This window comes from Mus caroli, chromosome 8 (genome assembly GCF_900094665.2).
Source record: "Mus caroli chromosome 8, CAROLI_EIJ_v1.1, whole genome shotgun sequence".
Classification (NCBI taxonomy): domain Eukaryota; kingdom Metazoa; phylum Chordata; class Mammalia; order Rodentia; family Muridae; genus Mus; species Mus caroli.
The window spans coordinates 70,681,064-70,693,892 of NC_034577.1; the positions used below are offsets into that span (position 1 = coordinate 70,681,064).

At 45.4% G+C, this 12,829-nt stretch overlaps 1 protein-coding gene across 2 annotated transcripts in view; it reads left to right on the plus strand.

The window, feature by feature from the left end:
- Znf827 (zinc finger protein 827) overlaps positions 1-12,829 on the plus strand; it is a 164,180-nt gene that overhangs the window by 92,142 nt on the left and 59,209 nt on the right. The gene's annotated exons all lie outside the window — the stretch shown is intronic.

Consider the following 12,829-nt stretch of genomic DNA (forward strand, 5'->3'; position numbering starts at 1 on the left):
TTTTCCGTTTGGCTAAGGCTGGTGAGTGATTTGTGGTGTGGGTGGCTCATCGTTCTGCCCACCATCAGGAAGCCTGGAGGAACAGTCAACATGGGCGTCACAGAGTCTTAGAGGACGCCCCCACACACACACACACTCCATAAAAAACCGAGGTAGGCAAGGGGCAACAGACAAATCTACAGAAGGAAGCTTAGGGAAGACACACTTTCCACTGCCCAGGACCACTCCACATCCTTAGATTGCCTGTGAGTTAGCCCAAGACAGGAGCTAGAGTCACATGAGTCAGAGACAGATACCAGGTTCAGGAGACTGGTTAAGTCGGGAACTTTGCTTTCCTGGGCAAACAGTGTTGGTTTCACCTGGCTGGTAGGGAGACTCATTTTATAGTCTTGATTCTTTGGGTGTGTGTGTGTGTATACATACACACACACACATATATGTGTGTTTATGTGCATCTGTGTGTATTTGTGTGGGTTTACATGTGTGCATGTGCTTGGAGGCCGTGGGACAACCTTGCAATCATTCTTCAAGCACATATCCACCTTGTCTTTTTGACACAAGGTCTCTCATTGACTTAGGACTCTGAAAGTCGGCTAGGCGGGCTGCCAAGTGAGCCCCCAGGGACTCTCCCCTCTTCCCCCCACCTGCAGCATCCATGGTTTGGAAGACTGAACTCAGGTCCTCAATGCAAGTATTTTGCAAGCTGAGCTATCTTCGAAGCCATGTGCTTTCAATTCTTGAAGAACTGGTAAAGGAATGATTTTCTTTTAGGAGTGCTATGAATTGACCTCACTACACCATCAGGTATAAACAGAACTCTCTTGGATCTTACCCTGAGATTTTTCCTTTCTGCTCAATTCATAGAATTCAGAATTTTGAATATCTAAGAGAAATGAGCACAAAGCCAGCTTGCTTCTTCATGGGCTACATAGAACTAAAAAAAGAACACCTTTGTTGTAGAAGAGCGGCAGCCATTCTCTGAACAGACACAGGGGACAACTAGTCTTGTGAAGATAGCCCCTAGATGGTCTTGGGAAATGAGTCTGGGTGGAAAGCTTATTTTGTGTAAGACCTTGGATACCCAAGCAGGAGATGTAAAATTATATAAATGCTAGCTTGTCACATCCACGTCCATCATCCTAAAACTGTGGTCTGTCCTCTGTGTCCCAGAGTTGTTACCTCTGATGGAATTGATTTGATCCATAGCCAAACAAGCACAACAAACTCATGATAGCATGCTCATTTTACTTTGCTTCCATGGGGTTCTTGAGAGTGATAGCTTAGGCTCCCTAAGGTAGAGTGTGAGGTGGGGGTTCTCTCAACACGGTTTAATGAAGAACTGCTTTCATATGGGAGGTGAAGGGCCAGAAGTGAGGGGAGAAGCCTATGGAGGCTGTGGCTTTAGCTGGAGTCTCTGCTCAGTCCCCTACAGAGCCCTGGAGTAGGATGTGCTCTGTAGAATCTAAGCTGCTTTCAGGTATGGGACCAGCTCCTTGTACCCCACACACTATGTTTCCTAGTGGAGGCTCCTCTTGGGAAGGGTCCCCACTAACTATGCAAGAGCCAAGCAGGCCTGCACCAGCATTCCCACGGAGGCTTCTAGATCTTTAAGTGTATAAGCTGAATACTTACATTACAGGAAGATGTGTGAGACCATGTTCTTTTATACTTTTCACATGTTCTGAGAAGAGGGAAGAGGGCTGAAATATGCCTCTAGTCTAAATTGTGTTGGCTGGAACTGAAGCATAATTATAGGTTAGGAAAGATTTTTATTTTTAAGCATTCAGAAAAAAAAATGAATCGATTGTAAATTCTTCTCTTGCTGGGAGATTACTATAAGGAAGAAAAATCCTTCTCAGATCTGCCTGAAGCAAAAGAAACCTGCTTCCTGGGAGCCCAGACCAGACACGGTGTTCAGAAACGAAAGATTGGACCCTGTGGTTTATAATTCCACAAAATCCTGGCTGTGGTTTTATTTATTCGTGTAGACACCTTGGCCAAGACCACAAATTGATTTCCTTTTTACCCATCACCTTAGGGTTTGAAGTAGAGTAGAGTCAAGCTGGTCCAAGGAATTGTTTCCCACCAAGGACAGTAAAAGATGCTAGCTCTCTGGACCCTCCTTTGTAACTACTCTTTAAAGGACCTTCTCCTCCTCTTCCTCCTCTTCCTCCTCCTCCTCTTCTCCCTCCTCCTTCTCCTTAAGGACCTTCTTTTGTACATACAAGGTCAGATGTGGGTTGTATTTTACAGTATGAGTTACAATAACCTTCAAGTAGATTTACATCAACTCTGCATTGCCAGGACTCTGTGTTTGAGTACTTCGTGGATTATTTGTTTACTTACTTCTTTTTGAGTTAGGGCCTCACCAGGGAGCTTAGTTTGGCTGGGAACTTTCAATCCTCCTTCCTCAGCCTCCCAAGAGCTGAGATTACAGTGGTGCAGCACCCCACTTGGCTCATTAGCCCGTTTCTAGTGTTTAGTTACTGGAAGAAGCTGTTTGGAGCAGTGGCCACTGGACTGAGTACAGAGGTTCCCACCTTTAAGAGTCCCTAGGTAGTTTAACTATGAAGGAAGCCCTGGAGGCTAGCCTGCCCATGCATGTGGTACGGAGATCCTGCCTTTCCTTGCCTCTTTCACGTTGATAGATGCCCAGACTCCTCCTCCACAAGGAGTGTCTGCTGCTCCTTAAATTTTGGTTGCCTGCTGCCTTCCTGTCCTACATAAGGCCATCACTCCCCACAGCTGTTTATCACTAGTGATCTCTATGGTCATTTTGTCCACAGGGCGCGTGGGAAAACAGCAGTCACCAGTGAAATGCACTGTGGCTTGCCGTTCTCACCAGTTCTGCCTGACAACTGATGCTCCAGAGGCCCTTGGGGGGCTGTGCTCCCTGTATTCTCTCCAGCCCTCCAGCTGCCGAACTGCCCCTTGTCCATGCCACTGGTACAAAACATCAGAGGCGGGGGACAGAAAACAGCAAGAGACAGTATTTCTTGTTGACTGTGAAGATGAAACTAAAGGATGAGGCTAGTCACTAGCAAGTTTCTGGTCCTTAGTTCTGTGCTTCATTGGTCAGTTCTTTTTTCTCTTCTGTAATGGAGGCTTTCAGAGACACGCAGGAGCAGAGAAGTGCCCCTCAGCATTCAGACAATTATCAGTTCCCAGCCTGGGTCCCATCATCTGTGTCCTCCCTTGTCACCTCTTTGCATATGTTACCTTGAAACAAACTCTAAGCATCAGAGTGTGTTATTGTACACTTGTGTGCATGTGTGTGAACATGTGTGTTGTGGTTTGATCGTGTGCATGCATGTACAGCATCGTGTTTCTCTGTCTATTGCTCTCCATCTTAAGCTTTTGATACAGTGTCTTTGACTGAGTCTGGAGCTCTCCAGTTAACCTAGACCGACTACCTAGCAAGTCCTCCAGATCCACCTGCCCGCGCTGTGGTTGGATCCTATGCCCAGTCCTGTTTGCTTGTTGTTGAAAGACAGGGTCTTACTGTATAGCTTTGGCTGTCCTGGAACTCACAGTGTAGTCCAGGCCTGGAACTCAGAGATCTGCTTGCCTCTGCCTCCCGAGTGCTGGGATTAAAGCCAAGCACCACTAGCTTGGCTTACCGGGCCCAAGTTTTACTTGGGTACTGGAAATAGGAACCCAGCCTTGTGCAGGAAGCACTTCATCCACCGAGCCATCTCCCTGGCACCTTCAGACATCACTTTAAGAACTGATCTGATTGCTTTTGTTTTATTTTGTTGTGGTGCTTCTTCTATTGGAGCCTGTGGCCTCAGGTGAGCTAAACTAGGACTCTACAAGTTAGCCACATCTCCAGGAAGAACTGGTTTGAGAATGCTCCCCCCCACCCGCCACACTTTTTTTTTTTTTTAAATTTCAAATCCTAAGAACTTAGAATCAGCTGTATAAATTAGAATCATCTTCTCAAAGTAAAGGCAAAAAAAGAACCCACGAAAGCATACCAGATATCCAGGCAGAAAAATCAATTTACTTAGCGGCTGGAAAGATTAGATCATGTGGTTCTGCCTTGACCTTGCCCCTCTGCCCTTGTCTGGGTCCTTATAAGGGCATGTGCACTGAATGCAGCCTGCAAATTCTAAAACCACCATCCTTTCACACGGTTAACCTTAAGAGCCTGGAAAACTAATGTGTAAAGAAGACTGTGGTCTCCTTTGAGAGAGTGTCCTGGGTGTGCCTAATGATGTCTTCCTGACACGCACCGAGGTGAGAGTCCTTGCCAGACTCAGGAGAACAGAAGGACAGACTATGGATGAGTTGAGTAAACCCTATTTTTTTATTATTTCCTTTACCAGCACAGGCCTACTTTCCACAGGGAGCAGATAACCAGCCATTATGGTCATTTGCTAGATGAAAACACACGAAGCACGATGCCATCACCAGATTTCAAGGTTTAGTAATAAAAAGAAGAACCGAATCTTCCTCCATGCCCCCAGCTGGCCAGGTGCTGGGTAAGCTGGAAGTAGGCAAATGGAACCCTAGAGTAAGCACCCGTAGCTCCCGGCAGGTGAGCTGGAGGAGTCCAACTTTGTGTAACACCAGGAACTTTGAACAATGGCTGCCAAGAACCTGTCTCATTCTTTATTCCCTCTTCTCCCATTAATAATACAGTGTCTGTAGAGGCAAGGTCAGGTTGCAGGCCTAGACATCAGGACTGCACACACATGCCTCCCTTCATTCCAAAAAGAGCTCCATGTTTGCCCGAATCAGCCTCTTATCCATTCCTGGACAGAAAGTGGAAATCAGGGAGAGACAGACTCATATCATGCCATGCAGACCAACATTTAATTTGCCCAATTTTCCAAATCTGAAATGTAGGCTATTTTTCTATGATTTAGATAATGGCAGAAAATGTTGTTTACTAAAAAGACACATTCACTTGATAGTGTCCAATATAAAATTTCCCTGCGTGGCAGCTTAGATGCATGCCCTTAAATATTTATGACTTAGTAATAGAAATTTCGCAGATTGCTAAACAGCATCATGTGCTGCCCCGGCTCGTGCAATTTCCCCTCTCACTTCTTTGGAGAATCTAAGAGAATGATGGTGTTATTACTTTAGGAGTGAAAAATTACTTGGGGACACTGAGTGAGACAGAAGCAATTAGAGAAACAGGAAACAGCAAATGAAATTGCTGATTTTTGAGTCTCTCTCTTTATATTCTATTTACTGTTCATATTTTGTGACATTCAAATTAAATACACAGAGAACACCAGAACATTTAATATTGCATCAATATTAATTTTATGGATTCCTAATTAATTAAGACACTCTAGTTTATTTTTATCTTTTAGTGATACCAAGGTTGTTGAGGGGTCACATGGTTATCTCCACGAATTTTGAAGCTATTCTTCCTGTATACTCTATCACCTTTCAGCATACTGTCCTAAGAAATATTTAGATTTTCTGTCATCCCCCACCCTCTAACATGATGCTTCTGAGCTGTGCACAGCCTACGAGGATACCTGCTGCAGCCTTGGACACACACTGACTTGAGAGTCTTTCCATTGCAATACTTTATCAAGTTATCTTTAAATCTTCATCTGTCAAAAGAAATTGAAATTGATTCTTGAAAATAGTTTTATTATGGATACCTGAACCTCTTGAAATTCTTTGTGCAGTAATCAGTGTGTGTGTGTGTGTTTGTGTGTGTGTTTGTGTGTGTGTATGTATGTTGGGGGGGGCTCATTGTGTGTTTCTGAAGGGGCAGCTTTAGCGTTCCTTTCAGGGGCTGAAGAGGCCCTTGGTCTCTTTTCTTCATTTCCCATACACCAGTGTGTTCTTCCTCCTGGCTGGCTGAAGACTCCATGAGGGGTTAGCCAGAGTCTGTGACAAGCGCTCTAACCAGTGGTGGAACCAAAAGGCAGTGCAGTTTGGGTGCTGGCCACAGCCCTGCTCTTGTCTGGGGTTTTCTCTGGATCATCCCCGACTAGACATCCAACAAATAGGCCTAAGGTGACCTTTCACAGTGGGACAGCTCTCGAGTGACAGCAGACCACAGGGGCATTCATGCTGCATGGATATGCTTGTACCATTGCAGAGAGGACAGAGCCCCCCTGGGTGGCCTTCCACAGAAAGCCCCTTGTCCTAGTTTGTGTGTGAAGTCACATTCTCCCTGGAGACCTGGTCGTCTAGGAGCTGACATTTCATGCATCCGGGTGTGCTGGGTTCCCTTCCTTGGTCTGTGGTGGCTTGGGTTGCCCTGATCTGGCCTCTTCACTTCAGCGGCCCTGACAAGGCCTGCATTGTGCTTCCTGCCCTGGGAAGTTTCTTGGCTTTTGTGGCTGAATGCTGAAGCTCAGCCCGGAACCTGGACCCTGAACCTTGGGATTAGGTTCTGTGTATCGGCCTGCCTTTAAGAAGACCAGAAATAGATGCCACTGTACAATTCAAAGTGGAAACCACTGTGTGTGTGTGTGTGTGTGTGTGTGTGTGTGTGTGTGTGTGTGTGTGTGTGTGTGNGTGAGAGAGAGAGAGAGAGAGAGAGAGAGAGAGAGAGAGAGAGAGATGTTTTTCCCCCTGAAATGTCCGGCTTTTCTAACCTCCATTTTTTTTTCTGCAGCCTCCCTTCCTTGCATAGTGTGTAGAGTTAGGAAACCTGTGCTGAAGGTTACAGTGTTGCCAGGTTGTTTCTGTTTCTGACTGTTTGGGTTGGTTGGTTTGTTTGTTACAACTGTCCCTCCATATTCATGTTTTGAAAGGCCAAGTCTTTTTTAAAGTAAATTATCTAAACAGTCAAGCCACAGAGTTTTAGTAAGAAGTTTTGAAGATAACCAACTTTTGGAGTATATAGAATATACACTTGAATGATCACCATCACTGATAAGCCTTCTACCCAGAGAGCCCACTTCTAAGTTGGTAACAGGTATATTTGCAGAATTTATTTTTATGTATGCATATTTTCTTATAAAAACAGGATCCTACCCTACACCCTCAGTTAGCCTAGACCATGTTCTACAGCAGGTTTGAGTACCTTGTTGTAACTCAGCCTGTTTCTTTTAAGACTTGTCTAGCATCATTCAGCATCTCCATATGTCATAACTTACTTAACTACCATGATTGACTACCCAGAAGCCCGCCTCCTCCACATTGTTACCAATGTAACTAATGCTACAAATGGTGTGGAGATGAAGTGACTAAGGCACTGAGCTGCAGGAGGAGAGCCTCCGTGGGAGACTTGCCTGTCAAGCCTCCTTGATGACTTAAGCTTGGAGCACCCTAAAAGCAGTGCCCATCTGCAAATCTAGTGTTGGGGAGACAAGTGGACTCCTGGCGCTTGCTGCAACTCCAAGTGTAGATTCAGAGGGCTAGCCTGCCTCAAAAAAAAAATATATATATATAGTTGAGAACAATGGAGGAAGACACCGAAAGTCACCTCCTGGCTTCTACATGCCTATATGTGTGCACAGACAGGAAAAGAAAGCATTAACATTTTTCAGGCCTTTGCTATAAATTGCCAAACTGACTTGCTAAGATTAAGGCTCTTGTACAACCAGGAACTGAAGAACAAGACAGAGAGACAGAGGCAGGCCAAGATTATGTGAAACTCAGAAAGGCATGCATTCGCTATTTAAATTATAGAATTAACTAATTAATTAATTAATTTGTGAGTGAGTGAGTAATGTGTGTGTGTGTGTGTGTGTGTGTGTGTGTGTGTGTGTGTGTGCAGTTGTGTCACGTGGAGGTCAAAGGACGACTTTCAGGCAGCAGTTCTCGCTTTATGCCATGTGGCCTCCAAGGATTGAACTCCAACGTCTCTCCCCGCTGAGCCATCTCACTCACTCCACTCCCTGGTTTTCAGAATTATGTCTCTTAAAAAAAATAAGGATACTGCCACCATGCCATTTCACATCTTATAAAATGAGCAACACCATTAGTTATTCATTGTTCCAAGGTTTTGTTGTTAGATGACCCGCCCCAGCCAAAGGCCACCATGTTTATGAAACAGGAGAAGGGGGTACTCATAGCTCCTTCCTCACCTCCAAAAGCAGAAGCAGACCATGCCCAGGTGCCTGTGTGGGGAGTGAGATGACAGTGTGCTGTGGCTCCTGTCACCCACGGGCCTGGAGCCCCCACCATGCAGCGCCAGCCTCAGGCTTTAGGCAAATGCCCAGCTGACCTTTGCCAATGTAGAGATTAGCTCACATTTTGCTTTCTTCAGTCTCTGTTTTTGAAAGTGTATCCAGCATGACAGGTGACAGGTCCCAGATCCTGTCTTGAGGTCACAAGACACCTCTGTTTATTATGTACATTTTAGGTTTGAGTAAAAAATATTTTCAGTCTCATAATGTCAGGGTGGAAACTCAGCACTACATCTTGGATGTTTTTTTCCCTAATTTCTCTTGGCTGCCCCCCAGGATTCTTTTTTTAGTTTTTAGTGACTACATAGGTGAGCTCTCTCAAGAGGAGGGGTCCTCCTGTCTGAGGTCCTAAGAAGACAGCGGGTTCTTCAGTTCCACTAAACCCATGTTGTCTTTCATTTAAGGTTATTTTTTCATGTTCTATCACTCATAAATATATTAGAAAACAAACATACACAACATATGTTTATGTGTATGCATATATTTATTTATACTAATCATCTCTTATTCTAAATTGTTAACAAATAAATTAAAGAATGTGATAGTTAAGGATAACAAAATATACACTCCCTAAGGAGAAGATTGCAGTAACCATGAAATGCAGTTGAGAACTCAATGTGTACGGTTCCGCCAGTGGACGACTTGCGGAGCATGCGTGCTGCGTACTTCTCTGCCGGTGGATGACACGCTGAATATGCGTGATTTACAAGTTTCCGCTGGTGGACGACTTGCCGAGCATGCGAGATTTACATGGCTCCGCCGGTGGATGACTTGCTGAGCACGCGTGATGTCCCGGGTTCCAGCCTGAACATCGCAGCTGAGTGTGATCCTACTTGCCTCCAATCCTAGTACTCCTGAACTGGAGGCAGGAAAATCAGAAGCTCACGGCCATCCTCAATTACACAGCAAGATTACACAGAGATCCCAGGCAGCCTGGTATCTGTGAGACCCTGTCTTGAGAAAGGGTGTTAGGTGGAAAATGAAATACAAATTAGATAGTCCTAACTCCGAAACCTGGAACCAACACAGCACCATATATGGAAAACCATTCTGTCTCCAGGTGAGAGGTCACCATCAAAACTAAAATTATTGTATATGATTACCTTGCCATGTAGGACATAGAGAACACAAGTGGATTTCCTGTTTAGATTCGGGTTCTGTTCCCAGGGTACCTCTCTCTGTATACAAAGATACTCTGAAATACACCCCATCGCTGGCATCCCAGAACATGCAGCCTGCAGGACTATCTGATCCTCTTTTATTTTCAGTGGAAAAGCAAACAGGTGTGTCAGTGGTTTTGTTATCATGAATCAAGCATCTGCCCCTGTTTCTGCTCTTGTACCACAGAATGGTTCTCTTGCCCTTAAGTTCCTTGAGGGGCATTAGGAGTCCAACATATGCCCTAGTCCTTGTCTTCAAATAATCTCATCTCTCAGACATGTTTAAGAAGCTTTTGGAAGAAAAGCTGTTTTGTTCTTCAGCCAAGCCTGAAGAACTACAACTTGCTGTTATTCTAGCAAGCTGCATCCTTTGTTGGACATTCCCAATCTCTTCTTATTGCTTCCATTTTCCTGGTCTAGATATGGTGATTCAATAAGGGAGCTACCTGTATCCACCTGCCTTTTGTCATAGCCACATTTCGTGTGGTCAGAAAGTCTTTGAACTAGTATAACAATGTCTTTGGGATAACTTGGTCTTTCTTTCACCTGTCTTGTGTGCCTTTTGGAAACATTGAAGATTGTTTTCTCAATTACAGTCTCAGAATGTCAGTTCAGTGTGGGTGTAACTTCCAGGGTGTGTACCAAGATCTAAGGGATTTGGAGAGTGGAGTTTTTTAAGGTAGCAAACCAGTGCTTTGAAGTGAATGTTTGGTGTTTCAGATCTTCAAAAAATAATGTTGACCTAAAAGTGTAGCTCAGTGGTAGAGTGTTTGCCTAGCATGTGTGAGGACAGCCCTGGGATAGATCCCAGCACAATAAAGAAGGGGAGTGAGGGAGTGAGTAAGCATGGCATATCAGTAAATAGGTGATGGATGGACGGATGGATGGGCAGATGGATGGATGGATGGATGGGTGGATGGATGGGTGGGTGGAGTGAGTGAACACAGCATATTGATATATGGGGCATTTCCTTCACAAGTGCATGGAAGGCCTTGGGATAGATCCCCAGTACTGGTAAGGAAGGAAAATAGAGTGAGCATGGTGTATTAATACCTAAGGCAATGGATAGATAGACAGATAGACAGTAGTGAGAATGACTTAAAATGCAAGGGGTGGATAGACAGACAGACAGATGGCTAGATGGTCTTGGCGTGAATTCACTCTCGCACCTGCGTACAAGGCTTGTTTACTAGTTAGGCACAGCTGAAGCCAGCACCATCTTATAATGCCGATTGCTCACGGCATGGCTCTCCACAGATGGGCAGGTAAAAGAGGATGGGCTCTCATGGGGCTCAATGGACAAGAGGAAGGCCATGTTCACCAGAGGGAAGGAAGCCATGGAATGAGATGACCCGGAGCTGAGGACAGCTGAAAAAAGTCACTGGCTTGCAAAGAGATAGCCAGGGCCATAATCTTTGGGTCTGAGTCCTGGGGAAGAACTCATTACAGAGCAATCCTTCTCTCTGCTCAGTCCTTCTGTTCTCTGTCATTCCTGATTCGGAGCTGTGAGGTTGTTTCCATCTTTTTGGAGGAGCAACAGAGATCTCTTATTGTTGTGCTCTTTATTTTTATTTATGTACTTATTTATTTGTATCTTCATGTATGTGACGTGTGTGTGTGTGTGTGTGTGTGTGTATGTGAGGCCGGTGGACAAGCTTTCGTGCTCCACCTGTCTCTACCTCCCCAGTGCTGAGACTACAGATGACTGCTGCCACTCTGACTCCACACAGTTGAATATTACCTGAGATTCTCAAGTAGGCACGTAGGTATTTGATGCCTGATTCTCATCCCCTGCCCTCAAGGCTTCTCCCAGTCTGTATTCACTTTCATTCTCCGTCTGCTTGTCTTGCTCTATCATTGCAGTCAGAGTGGGAAGTCCTATGTGGCTGGAGTCAGGGGGTGAGGCTGTGAGCCCACGAGCGTTCTGTTCTGCATGAAGACAAGCTCCCTGCTGGCCCTCAGATGTTAAAGGTGGAAATATTTGTGCCGCAAACCAGCACTTAGTGAAATGGATCACTGTTTAGAGCCATAATCTTTTACGGAATGCTTTATTATTTATTGTAAATCTTTCTTTATGCAGGCCTGTGCTGTTGACCCCGTAGCTCGTGCTATCTGAGGTCTGGCATTGGCCACTCTGGATGACAGAACTGCCACTTCTTACCCTAGCTCTTAGATATACTTCAGGGGGCAAAGTGACCATACACATCGGCAACTGTCCCACTTTTATCCAGAAAGGAAACGCAAAGAGATAAAAGTTTGGAAGATGTCTTTCCGCAGTAACAGAACAGACAAGTAACAGGGGATTTAGGCTTACCGGACGTTCACCCACTCCTGAATGTCGGTGCTGATTGTTTCTGGATTGTTGGACAAATTAACCAGATAGCCTGCCAGCATTCGGGGTCAAAGAGAACACACTGTGGTGGCTTAAAAATTACAAAATTATAAATTATAGTAAAAATTACAAAAGATTGTGGAGCTGCAGAACAGGGGACAAGGGCCATGTGACACTCACAGAATGGCTCATTTGGAATAATTTGTAGCCTGCCTAGGTTTCCAACTTAAGTCCCTGCCCATAATAAAGTCTGGCTTATTTCACCTCTGTTTTCCTCCCTGAAGGGACTTTCTCCTCTCGTAACTGTCAACCTCACCATCACTTGACTGTGATGCCTTTAGTGCTGCGGAGTCCAACACCGTTGAGAGCTACCATTGCCCTGTGCAATAGATGCTACAGTTGTAGAGCTGGCCCTCAGCGCACAGGCAAAAGTAAGATTATCTAGGCTTGGAGACCTGAGCCCTTGTGACTGGCGCTTTTTCTCAAGTGTGGTGAGGATATGAAGATGGTGTGCGCAGCCATAGTGCCCTGGATACCTTAGTTCACATCCTCTTATTTGAGACAGGCTCTCATTCTGTAGTGCAGCAAATCTGGATCTCTGTAGCTCAAGCTGGCCTGGGACTTGAGGCTATCCTCCATTGTTGGGATTACAGGCATGAACCATCATACCCTGCTTTCCTCTTTCCTCTTCAGTGGGGCTTAGCTGAGATCAGCTTGCCTTCAGAAGCAATGGGTACAAGCAGCGGACATGGCTCGGGGGCTGTGGAAGCTTTAGAAGACTGGGGCACAGCTTAGCTTTTAGAGAGACACTTTTTTTTAGAGCTTAGCTTTTTGGAGTCAGTGATTGAATCCAAAGTCTTTCCCTGCCTCCTGCTTGCCAAAGATACTGCAGTGTGTGTGTTGTTAGTCAAAGCCATGCTCCCAGGACTAGGGAGCACTCATCTCTCCATGTGGCTTCCTTGCAGCTCTATATGCTGGCTGTCCCCAAGCCATGTGTGTCTGTGTCTGTGTTCTCTCTCTCTCTCTCTCTTTCTCTCTCTCTCTCTCTCTCCCTCTCTCTCTCTCTCCTCCTCTCCCTCTTCCTCTCCTTCTCTCTCCCTGCCCCCCCCCCCATCTTGATAGGGATGGAGCCTAGAGTCTCATGCATGCTAAACAATCTACCACTGCAGCCCAGCCTTGGCATCAAGAACCCTCATGCCCCATGTCTGAGCAGTCTCTCTGAC